Genomic DNA, 13,642 nt, shown 5'->3' on the forward strand with positions numbered 1-13,642 from the left:
CAGTTATCATATATTGATACTATTCATAATAGCATCCTTAATGTTCTCCACAGGCTTGTCTCAGAAAAGCCTTAGAGAATGTTTTTAGGGATGGGTGAGGAAGTGAATGAATAAAAGAAACCACCATGCTCCTGTCACACTTTAGCAAGGATGTTTATTTCAGAGCATCTCTGATTGGGTATCAGTACACAAATCAATAGGGCTTCCAGGTAGCTCAGTGGTAAAGAATCTTCCTGTCAATGCAGGAGATGCAGGAGACATGGGTTTGATCCCTAAGTCAGGAATATCCTCTGGAGGAGGAAATGGAAACCCACTCCAGTATTCTTGCCTGAAAAATCCCATGGACAGAAGAGCCTTGTGGACCACAGTCCATGAGGTCACAAATAGTCGGACATGATTAAGTGGCTGAGCACTGCTGTGGAAAGTGAAACAGGACTGTCAGAGCAGCAAACGTTCAGCGCCCAGGACCAGGTGAGACAGTGAAATGGAGTTTCCTGGGCAACCAGAGAACTATGCCAGGGCATCAAACATTCTGTGCTGGGGGCTGAGGCTACAGCAGAAAACGAGAGACGAGACTTCAGATGTCACAGAGCTTACCTTCTCCTGAGAGAGTTAGATACAAACGGTGCACAAATGGACCAAATAGACAAACTTCTAATAATAAATTGGAAGGAAGCAAACAAGGGAATTTGAGTAATACGGTCCCGGACAGCCTCTCTGAATAGTGATATTTAGGAAAGAAAGATAAGAAGGAGCCCCACAACAAGTGGGCAGAGGAGAATTAGAGCCTGGCTTGTTTGAGGATCCCCAAAAGACATATTAACAGTGCTTTAGAGCACAGTGTGACAATATCAAGGCTATGAGTGTGTGTGTGTATCTATACCCCCCCCACACACACACCCTCCTGTGTTTAGATCCCAACCTATAAAACTTCTCATTTCTCATCTCAGACTTCTTACCCAATGGCAGATGTGAAGAACATTATAATGTTCCCATGGGAACTCCAATACTTCCTACCTGGTTTAGTCTTGAGTAGTACAGGCAGGACACAGAAAGGGAGCTGAAGGCTATGCAAAGGACCAACCGTGGCAGCTTTAACTGATTTGCTAAAGCTACTGACAGCATTCCCTTCTGCCACATGAAAAATGTGTTTTATATCTAACACATACATTCATAGAGGCATATGTGTACAAATACAAGCTCAGTTCAGTTCAGTCGCTCGGTCGTGTCCGACTATTTGCGACCCCGAGGACTCCAGGCCTCCCTGTCTATCACTAACTACCGGAGTTTACACAAACACATGTCCATGAGTCAGTGATGCCATCCAATCATCTCATCCTCTGTCGTCCCCTTCTCCTCCCACCTTCAGTCTTTCTCAGCATCAGGATATTTTCAATGAGTCAGCTCTTTGCATGAGGTGGCCAAAGTATTGGAGTTTCAGCCTCAGTATCAGTCCTTCCAATGAACACCCAGGACTGATTTCCTTTAGAATGGACTGGTTGGATCTCCTTGCAGTACAAGTGACTCCCAAGAGTCTTCTCCAAAACTGCAGTTCAAAAACATCAATTCTTTGGTGCTCAGCTTTCTTTATAGTCCAACTCTCATATCCATACATGACTGCTGGAAAAACCATAGCTTTGACTAGACAGACCTTTGTTGGCAAAATAATGTCTCTGCTTTTTAATATGCTGTCTAGGTTGGTCATAATTTTCCTTCCAAGGAGTAAGCGTCTTTTAATTTCATGGCTGCAGTCACCATCTGCAGTGATTTTGGAGCCCCCAAAAATAAAGTCAGCCACTGTTTCCACTGTTTTCCTATCTATATTTGCCATGAAGTAATAGTACTGGATGCCAGCTCACACACATATAAATGAATACATGGGGGAAATATGACACATGGGATCAAATGCAGTGAATATATATATATATATGCATGTGTGTGCGCATGCTAAGTAATTTCAGTCGTCTCCGAATCTTTGCAACCCTATGGACTGTAACCTGCCAGGCTCCTCTGTCTGTGGGATTCTCCAGGCAAGAATACTGGAGTGGGCTGCCATGTCTTCCTCCAGAGGATCTTCTCAACCCAAGGATTGAACCCATCTCTTATGTCTCCTGCCTTGGCAGGCAGGTTCTTTACCCCTAACGCCACATGGGAAGTCCTATATACATGTATATAATTGTAATTCAAACAGATGATTTAAGAATTTATTTATTTATGTATTTTTGTTTTGTTGTTCAGTCACTAAGTCATGTCTGACTCTTTGTGACCTCATACACAGCAGCACACCAGGCCTCCCTATCCTTCACTATCTCCTGGAGTTTGCTCAAACTCATGTCCATTGAGTCGATTATGCTATCCAGCCATCTGATCGCTTGTTGCCCCATTTTCCTCCTGCCCTCAATATTTCCCTGCATCAGGGTATTTTCCAATGAGTCAGCTCTTCATATCAGGTGGCCACAGTATTGGAGCTTCAGCTTCAGCATCAGTCCTTCCAATGAATATCCAGGGTTGATTTCCTTTAGGATTGACTGGATTGATCTCCTGGTAGTCCAAGGGACTCTCAAGAGTCTTCTCCAGAACCACAGTTTGAAAGCATCAATATTTATGTTTAGAGACTTATTTAATAATGACAACAAAAGGGAGTTTTGGTCTACAGCCTTCCTTAAAGCAAATTCACAAAGAATAAGGTTTACCTTTGGGAGAGGTTGCTTCCACCTTGATCCTTTTGGAACTAAACATTAGCCACTATGTTGGCACTGGAGAACATGTCCTTATCGACATTTGCTCTAATGATATAAAAGAGCAAAGAGTGACTTCTTTGTTTATCTTGCTCATATAAAGAGGCCAAGAGCTATGCCTTGCTAAATAATTGGAAAAATGTGGGATCCCCACCCCCCACTGCCACTACTTCATAAAATGTTTGCAACTGTTTGCTTATGTCTAATATTCTGAAACTCCCAGGTATCCTTAATTATAGGATCCAGAGAATTCAGATGGGAAACACCCCACTCAACTTTCATCTACACAGTAAAGAATGTGCTTTTCTTTATCCAAACCACCAACAGAATAATCTCATTCTGCATTTTGCTGATTGGTTTGCAAACATAATCTTCAGTGGCAAAAATCTCGAAGGGCTGCCTTAAGATTTGAGCATTCAATAAGTCTCAGAAATTTCTTTTGGCAAAAATACTTAGGCTTGGTCAAAACTCATGGGGCCGTGGTTGGCTTCATGTCTCTGAGGCTGCGTATTCCTGTTGGTGTGGTTAAATATCATCGGTAGTTAGGGGACTGGATATATTAACTTATCTCGAAGATTTTGTCTCCAATTAGCATAATTTTAAATGAATCCCATGGTTATATGACTCTATACTTACAGAATATTTTAGTCTTAAATTTTTCCTGGAACACCACTAAAGACAGAATATAGAACAAGCTTTTAATTCATTAATATATGCTGTGGACACCAGTTAGCAAGCAATGGGCATTCAATAAATGAGGCCTGCAGTCTCCCATACAGTGCCACTGGCAGACATTGCTAATCAATCATGACACTCCCAATGAGCTCAGGTGGAACCTCAACATTCATCTCAGCCACTTCTAAGCAACCAGTGTTGTGCACAAGAAGAAATCAGTTTACCACTTCAGATCTAGTCATTCTCTATTCCAAGCTTTTTGAAAAAAGATTTCTTCAGCCCCTAGAAAAATGCAGTTCATGCCAGGGAGTAAGTGTTTTTACAGGAGGAAAAAAGACTCATAATAATCAACTTTATCAAAATATTAAGGGAGAGAGGAAGAGATTTGGAGTGCCTATATTCTTGAAATCGGTGAATGAATGACTATTTCTTGCGCATCTTCTATGGCAGGCGCTGCGTCTAGCACTGGGGACAGCAGGGTCCAAGACAAGCAGTGCTTCTGTCTTCAAAGGACTGTCATTCTGGAGTACGAGGAAGGTGACGAGCAAACAGACGATAAATACACATTGTCATTTCCACTCATAAGTAATATCAATAAAATAAAGAGGGTTAAGTCGTAGAAGGCGGGGGTGTAGGTATGTTGTCGTTTTGAAAGTGAAAGTGTTAGTCGCTCAGTTGTAGCCAACTCTTTGCAACCCCATGGACTGTAGCCCGCCAGGCTTCTCTGTCCATGGAATTCTCCAGGCAGGAATGCTGGAATGGGTAGCCATTCCCTGCTCCAGAGGATCTTCCTGACCCAGGGATTGAACCCAGGTCTCCCACATTGCAGGTAGATTCATTACCATCTGAGCCCCCAGGGAACCCCATGTTGTTGCTTTAGCTAGAACATAAAGAAAGGTCTACTGAGATGACCCCAAAAAGCCAGCCATGAAAGACTGAAAGAACTTTCTAAGAAGAAAAGAAAGCATGGCCCAAATTCCTCAGAACAAACTTGGAATATTTGCAGGGACAACAGAGGTTGAGGGTAACTGATGCAGTGTGAATGCTAAACAGATAGGAAGTCAGAGAGTTGTGCAAAGGTGAGGTCAAATAGTGCCTGTGCTCCTACACGTACATTTTATTCTGGTTTGCAATGTAGCATTTTCAGCACAGAAATGATGTGATATAATGTGTACTTTAGATACAATTACGTAAAGTTTAAAAATAAAATAAAATTAAAAAAAATAAAACTTAATGGATGATCAACTCAAAAAAAAAAAAAAAGAAAGAAAGAAAGAAAAATCACTCTGGCTGCTGAGTGAACAACAGGCTTTGGGACTGTAAGGAAATGACGCTGAAAGAGAATGAAGGTTATTGCCATGGTCAAGCCAAGAAAAGATGGTAGCAATTATGGACTGAGTTGTGTGTCCCCAAAATTCTTATGTTTAAGCTCTAACCCCCTAGTACTTCAGAATGTGACTATATTTGAAGACAGCATCTTTAAAGGGGTAATTAAGGTAAAATGAAGCCATTGAGGGTAGATGCTAATCCAATATGACTGGTGTCCTTAAAGGAAAAGGAGATGAAGACACAAGCACGTACAGAAGGAAGACCATGTGGAGACACAGGGAGAAAGCAGCATCTACAAGCCAGGGAAAGAAGCCTCAGAAGAAACCAAGCCTGCTGACACGAGGATCTTGGACTTGCAGCCTCTAGAACACTGAGACATTTCTATTGTTTCTGTCATCCAGTCTGTGGGGCTTTGTTCGGCAGTCCTAGCAAATTTAGGATTAGGTTCAGTTAGGGTTAGAGTTGTGGTTCTAAAGACAGTGATAAGTGAAATGGTCAAGTCCAGGATATATACTTTGGAAGAGAACTGACAATTCCTATCAATGGATTAGATGTGGAATGTGAAGGAAAGAGACTAATGAAAGCTATTCTCAAATCTAAAGCCTGAATATTTGGGTGGATGCCAGTGCCATCAGAGAAACAGGAGAGAAATCCAGAGTTCTGTCTGGGTTAGGTTAGGTTGAGATATGTTTTAGGTTGGGGAAATCTCAAAGCAGCCTCATGTGCCTCCTACACACTCCCAAGGGATACAAGCTCCTTTTCCTCTGCTGCTAGAGAGTCTCTGGAAGAAATTTTGGCAAAGCATCATTTTAACTTAGACATGACAGAAAACTCCCAGTTTTGTGGGCAGCTTTTTATTATTTTTAAAATAATTGCTAGGAAGTTATTCCTTTGGTTTAGTAGAAATTGGCCTCTTTGTAAATTCCATCCATCAGATTTCATCCAACTATTGGACAAAACAGAACACATCTATTTTCTCACTTAATGGTTCCTAGCCGTTACACGCTTGTAATTAAAATCAAGCCTCCTACGGAAAATAAGTAGAAGAGATGAATAAAGTGTTTTTAAGAGCTACTGGAGTAATGGAGAACTTCCAGGTCAAAAACCAGGAGAAAATCTAAATCTAGAGAAAAGCAATCATGTTGCTTTTCCCCCGTGAGCAGACATTGACCTTGGATTAAGGATAGGGGGACTAAACTCCCCTAGTTTTTAGCCTCATGTGGCTAAAGAGACTAGAGCTGGATTCCAGAGCCAGTCAAGGGGGAGTGATGGGAAGCTAGTAATCCCCCATTTTAGGTGTAACCCCAAAGGAATATATCCAAGAAATAAAGGTGAATCAGAAATAAACCAGAGAGTAGACATCATGAGCAAAGCACACCCTCCAAGTTGAAGAAATTTATGGACAAGAAGTTATCATTGAAATTAAATAGTGGCAGACATGTCCAAGGAATATTGCGGGGATTGGATCCCTTTATGAATCTTGTGATAGATGAATGTGTGGAAATAGCAACTAGTGGGCAACAGAACAATATTGGAATGGTGGTAATACGAGGAAATAGTATCATCATGTTAGAAGCCTTGGAACGAGTATGAACAATGGCTGAGTTCACCAGAGAAATCAACGCTTCCACGTGTCCCCTCTCCACATTTTACTACCAGAAAAATTGGGTTGTGTACATTTTCTTACTGAACTTTTTTGTTAAATAAACTTTTGTAATAGCCCAAAAAATAAATAAATAAATAAACCAGCCCTGACAAGGGCAGATTCATGTCATCTGAATAGCCAGTAAAATCTTAAGCTATAAAGCTGGGTTAAGGTGATCCTTAATTATTAGCTTCCCTAGCTTCAGTCAGAACTAACAAAAATCCTTTTTGGTGAAATATAACATCACTTTTGTTCTCACCATTTTTCCCACCGACAATTTTGCACTACAGTTAGGAGAACACACTCAAAAGCAAAGTAGGTATACAAAGATGTAAAACAAAATGACTGATAATAAATAGAAATAACAGAAGATAGAGTCAGATCCATGGGGTGTCCAGTTATCAAACTTATCAGATAAAGACTTTAAATAACAATCCCTTCTATATTCAAGAAGATAGTAGGCAAGGTTAGATATTTCACCAGAGAACTAAAAGCCTAAAAAAATTAGAAAAAATAAAATTAAAGTTCTTTAACTGCAAAGCCACATAATAAAAACCCAAATGATAAGTGTAATAGCAAAAGAGTCAATTGGAGTCCCATAAGAAGAAAAGGGTGGAAAAGGTAGAACGAATATTGAGACAAAAAATGGCTGAGAATTTTCTAAAACTGATGAAAAACATCAGTTGATAGATCTAAGAAGCTCCAGAATTTTACAGACTGATATCATCTCTGTAGGTTTCTCTTTTCCATGTACAATAACTCTATCACCTTTCATATATGACACTATATCCAGATTCATCTCCAAACACCAAGGCATCTGCATTCTTCCTCAAATATAGTATCTTCAGTAAAATCTGCTACTTCAGATGCAATTTCACCACTATCAAGTACTAGATGATCAACTCTCCCTGAACTGTAACTATAAACACATATTAAGACCATCTAACTTGCAAGTATTTAGCTTTCATATCCTCATCTCTTCTCTATTCTTCTTCAAGCTTTACCATTTTGTCTATTATACACAGGAACAATGAAAAAATATTCCATCCAGTGCTTTTCTGAAAACAGAATCCTCTAAATTTGCTGAAAATGTCATTTATGTAACCCTGAATGGAAAGGAATCAAGATTAGTTCTCCATGACATGTTCCCAGTGAACCTATGCTGATGACTAGAAGTCACTGTGTGATTTCCAAAATGTTGGCAAACCACCTGTTTAGTAAGAGTATATTCTGACATTAACCAAGGGTCAAAACAATTCTACTAGTTTCTGAAGCAATTCTTGCCCCGTTAACAAAAATAAGTATATAATTTTACTATCTCAAATATTCTTGAAACTTTTCAAGGTTTCTTGACTATGAGATAAGTCACATTTGCAAGTTCTTTTCAGAGTCGGGGATAGACTTCATCTGGGTCTAGACACCGAACATCACCTACAAGGTCTAGAAGCTCTCTTAGTAATTCCATCACATACACTGGCTCATATTGCATTTCCTATCCATGTTTAATCTGTATTTTCCAAGCAACCACAATGACTGAGACAGATCTAATAGGTGGGTCATCCTAATATCTCCTTTGGAACACAGTGAAAACTGCTACCTCTGCCTGATATGTTCCCCTTTCCCTGGCCCAGCCCCTTGTGTCCTGGCTAATTCACAGTCATCATTCCAGAGGCATCACACGTGACCTACCATCTATCTTAGCAACTTCTTTAACTCCTCAGTCTGTGCTAGAGGCTTCTCTCTGGAATCATATAAGCACCCATTTCTTGCCTGCATCATGGTATTTACAATTCATACTGTACTCATCCTTCTCTTGTTTGTATTGTCAGCTGAACTGCATTCAGTTTGAGGACAGGGACCAGTTCTTATGCACTGTGTTGTATGCTTAGCATGTAGCATATGACATATGTCACATATGTCTGGAAATTGGTTTTTGGATTAACACTGAAGTGTTAGAAGTTGGGTGGCAGTTGAAGTTGAGTAAGACAGAAAAATAATGTTGAGTGCAGAGATAGATGTTTACAATTCCAGAAAGAGGACAGAAATATCTGAGGTTCATTTTCATTGACTGTAAACTCTGAAAAGTCTGTATCAGTGTAGAATCAAGCTGATTTAAAAGGTCCAGGAAATAAGCACAGGTGTGCCTGATGACTTAGTCACAGATGTTAACCTCATTATTATTTTGAATATTAAATAGTGTTTATTTAGTGTAAATCTGTTTAGTGATTGTGTAATTATTATGTTTATATCTAATATTGAAATCATAATTGATTTGATTATTAATACATTAAAAACAATTTAAATAATTGTGTTCAGTCATTAACCTTGAAAATGATTTAAATATCCAACACTGCTGCTGCTGCTGCTAAGTCACCTCAGTCGTGTCCGACTCTGTGCGACCCCGTAGGCGGCAGCCCATCAGGCTCCCCCGTGCCTGGGATTCTCCAGGCAAGAACACTGGAGTGGGTTGTCATTTCCTTCTCCAGTGCATGGAAGTGAAAAGTGAAAGTGAAGTCACTCAGTCGTGCCCGACTCTTAGCGACTCCATGGACTGGAGACTACCAGGCTCCTCCGTCCATGGGATTTTCCAGGCAAGAGTACTGGAGTGGGGTGCCATTGCCTTCTCCAAAATATCCAACACTAGGGGATTGAATTACTCAATGTACAATAAGACAGTAGAAGAGTATGTATATTCATTCACTTAAAAGTTTATGAAATTGTGTACTTATTGATATATAAATACTTTCATAATCAAAACTATGTTAGAGCTGCAAAACTGTGCATATAAATAGAATATAAAATAGCATAGAAAAATGCAGGGAAACATAACTTTATGAAAGGATCACAAGTGATTGAAACCTTTTTCTTAAAACTCATCTATATTTTCTGAAGTTTGTTCAGGCAAAATTATTCAATAAATGTGATATTTTGTAAAAAAAAAAAAACAACAAAAAAACAAAAAACAAAGACTAAAACTACAACTTTAAAAAGACTTAGGGTCAGTGTGTACCGTATCTTCCCATCTACTGGGGTATTATAAGACTCAAAAAAGATAAATGTGCATGAAAGCACTAAGCAAGCTAAAATATTTTTGAAGCATTTCTATTACATTGTAAATGTAATCAATAATATTTTTGGCAATATGGTCCCAGGGGAAAGCAAATCCTATAATATAAATGTTGGTGAGTCCCAGAAAGCTAGGCAATCCTGGATTCTCTGTGCAGCACTTAAGAATAAAGCTGAAACCACTGAAGGAGGCCAGCTTTTGAGGTCTGGAGTCAGCACCAGGGCCAATCTCTCAGCTGCAGCCACGCCCAAGTTCCCAGTCAGTCTATGGACAGAACCCTTTGTGATTCTGTTCATTCCCCTCTTCTTTGTCAAGACTGATTTAATCTCCAAAAGCCAATCCTTTGGATTTGTTCAGAAATGTACTGCTTTTAAAATCCCAGCCAGCTTTGGAGAGTAGCCACCTCCCTTCCCTGGCTAGGCTGATCTGCACTCATTTACGCCAGGAGAAATTTACGCATCTCTTCTCACCAGCTCCCTTGGTTCTTGCTAATTCCCTAATCATACTGAATTATTTGGAATTGACTGTGTCATCCTTGGTCACCTATAGATTCCCTCACTTCATCACTCCTTGGCCAAACTGTCTTTGGAGGGCTTCTGTGACAGATTTATATTCTGAGCAATAGACAGGAATGTGTTTCTCTGCTTTTCCTTTGCTTGTACCACATAAACATGTCCCAGGATACTCCCAGGCAGGAGCAGAGGGTCAGACCTTGTTCACAGAGGGCCCCCAGATAGGAATCTTCTGAAAGGGGAGGTGGTCAGCAAGGGAATGGGATTAGCCACCAAGGGCCTGATTCCTGAGAGGTGTGTTTAAACTTCAACATGCCTCTTGATAACCAAATGACTTAATTTTTCTATGGAAATATTTATTGTTTAAATGTATATGTTGGAGTCATTGATATATCTAAAAAAAACTATTTCATCTTTGGGATTTCAAACAATACTTTTATACATGTGCTGGTACACTTCAGCTAAACATATCACCTAGAGACTGCCATCATTGATTAGTGGTTTAATGGAAGTGTGTGTGTGTGTGTGTGCTCAGCTGCTAAGTCAGGTCCAACTCCTTACAACCCCATGGACTGTAGCCTGCTAGGCTCCTCTGTCCAAGTGATTCTCCAGGCAAGAATACTGGAGTGGGTTGCCATTCCCTTCCCCAGGGGATCTTCCTGACCCAGGGATTGAACCTGGGTCTCCCACATTGCAGGCAGACTTTTTACCATCTGAGCCACCAGAGAAAGAAGGTTGGTCAAGCTGAATTCATGCAAAACAATTGGAGAAGACTCTTGAGAGTTCCTTGGACTGCAAGGAGATCAAACCAGTGAATCCTAAAGGAAATCAGTCCTGGATATTCATTGGAAGAATTGATGCTGAAGCTGAAGTTCCAATACTCTGGCCACCTCATGCGAAGAACTGACTCATTGGAAAAGACCCTGATGCTGGGAAATATTGAGGGCAGGAGAAGAGGACGACAGAGCTTGAGATAGTTGGATGGCATCACCGACTCGATGCACATGAGTTTGAGCAAGCTCTGGGAGTTAGTGTTGGACAGGGAAGCCTGGTGTGCTGCAGTCTGTGGGGTCACAAAAAGTTGGACATGACTGAGAGCCTGAACTGAACTGAACTGAACAATTATTCTGAAACTTCTAAAAATTTTCATCAAAACATTAAAAATCCTTATTGTAGGCTATCAACATGAAGGCAAACGAAAAGAAATAGTAAAACTAATATTTAATACACTGTAACTTAAAATACTTGAAGAGAATTAAAGTGTTTTATTTCACTGGGGGGAAAAAAGGCTTAACAAGAATGACTGGCCTCTTGATAAAGAAGTAGCATCTTTCCTAAGCTGTGATAGATTTTCATACTTCTTTCTACATTTGAATCCACTTCCAACACTTTATCCTCTGTACTTACAGTTTGTGAAACATCTCTGAGAGTTTCTTTAGTGTGTAATGTTTCCTGGTGTCACTTCTTCTGGGACATCATCCTTTTCATGACATCTTCCTCATTTATGTCAATAAGTCTGGCCTTACTAAGTTCCTTGAAGCATACTAGAGTTTTCAGCAAAGCAGCAGTGTCAATATTCTTATGACCAGCTACTTCTTCTATAAACCCAAGATATTTCATTCAAATCTTACTTCTACTATTATCACGTTTTATGGATTTTTTTTGCTGCACTTTCATTTTTATTGGCCAAATTTCCTCTTTTGATTGTATTTCTTTGTAAAATATTATGTAGGTTTATCACTGGGAGACAGAAGGCAAAGCAATGATAACTTTCACTGTCCGTATGTGAACTGAATAAAAGGTGCACAATAAGCAATCACCACAGACTTTAAAGATACAACGGTCGTTTCTAATCATGATGCATATCTGTTGTTTATTTAAAAGGTTTTCAGACTTAGGAGCTAATGATGAAATCTATGCCTAGATTTCTAATCTAATCTAACAATGAAATCATAATTACTATGTCATGGTAAATAAAATTTGAACCATGTTATTAGGGACTGGTGTTATTTAACTGAACTGTAGAAGCTAAAACTTGTGTATGTTAGAGTCATGCAGAGAGGGCTGCCTATCATCACCCAGGTGATACAGGAGCAGTTAGGTCTTTGGGAGCAAAGAACAGATTTTAGGAAGTATGTATGGATGTATCATCAACGTCAAATACTGACCTCCAGGGAGGTAAAAGGAATGATTCTGGCATTATTTCTATTGCGTTGTCCGTTGAGGACCTTAGTGAACAAATTGTGAAGCATAGATCTAATTGTAATAGGTTTCAGAGAAAAGCACTGAGAAATTTGACATTTTGAATATGAACTACTTTTAAGAAATTTGGCAATAAAGGAAAAGAGGGAGTTAAGACTGGAATTAGAGAAAGGCATTTAACATTTTTAGGTAAGAACTTCCCTTTACTATGAAATCACCTAAATGTGTAGGTATGACCCTAAGAGATTTAGTCAACAACTTCTAAACTTCAGATACATCTTATCTGCAATAGTCCCCAGTAATATAAATTACTATGGGTTTAAAAACTTTAATCCACAGAAAGGAAATGAGAACTATCTGGCATTTCCCCTCACTCTTACCACGGGGCCTCTTTCTAAGAACTCATGGTCTCTTATTTTGCCTACTCTAGGGTTAACATTGGTCAACAGAGATCATTGTCATAATTATCACTCTTTCAGTCTTGAGATTTTTCTAAGAGACACTTTAAGACATCTTTCTGGCATCTGACAACTTGAAAAACCAGAAATCAATCAACATAGATAAAATGGTTTCAATGATGGCATATCACTGAAATGATAATAGATGAAAAATATATTTCCCTTGGACCACTGTTCAATTCTCAGTCTCATTACCTCAAATTAGTAAGGATTTTATTAAAACAGATACTCAAGGGCTTTAGAACTCAAATATCAACTCTACCACTTAGTAACGTGTAATTCTGGACAAATTATTGAATATCGCTCATCCATAAAGTTGTATACTAACATCTCCCTCATGGGGTTGAGATGAGGATTAGGCAAAATTATATAAGAAAAAGCCTTGATTATTGTTTTGTATTAGCTTGGAAGACAACCAAAAACTGTCACTTCCCTTCTAATCAATAAGAATGACAAGCAAGAGATTTGAGCCCAGCGTTCAATGCAGGAACTGGGATGATAGTCCAGTATGAGAATGAGACTGAAACATGAATGGATACCTTTGAAGTTGAAACACCTTGCATACCCCAGATTGTCTCAATAAAGCATCATCACAATAGATTTTACACACACACACACAAAACTGGTATAATCATCTATCATGCCTGCTGCTGCTTCTGCTGCTAAGTCGCTTCAGTCGTGTCCGACTCTGTGTGACCCCATAGACGGCAGCCCACCAGGCTCCCCATCCCTGGGATTCTCCAGGCAAGAACACTGGAGTGGGTTGCCATTTCCTTCTCCAATGCATGAAACTGAAAAGTGAAAGTGAAGTTGCTCAGTTGTGTCCAACTCTCACGACCCCATGGAGTGCAGCCTACCAGGCTCCTCCGCCTATGGGATTTTCCAGGCAAGAGTACTGAAATGGGTTGCCATTGCCTTCTCCATCTTTCATGCCTATTCTTTCTCAAATTTAGAAAGAGAATGTTGAGTCAAGTTCATTTTTACCCACTAGGAGTCAAGGGTTTTCTTATTAAGCT

At 39.6% G+C, this 13,642-nt stretch overlaps 1 pseudogene; it reads left to right on the forward strand.

Annotated features, from left to right (window-relative positions):
• The first annotated feature begins 5,950 nt into the window (after positions 1 to 5,950).
• LOC133235621 (small nuclear ribonucleoprotein G-like) lies at positions 5,951 to 6,452 on the forward strand (annotated as a pseudogene).
• Positions 6,453 to 13,642: the final 7,190 nt, after the last annotated feature.

Source organism: Bos javanicus, chromosome 2 (assembly GCF_032452875.1).
Source record: "Bos javanicus breed banteng chromosome 2, ARS-OSU_banteng_1.0, whole genome shotgun sequence".
NCBI classification, from domain to species: Eukaryota; Metazoa; Chordata; class Mammalia; order Artiodactyla; family Bovidae; genus Bos; species Bos javanicus.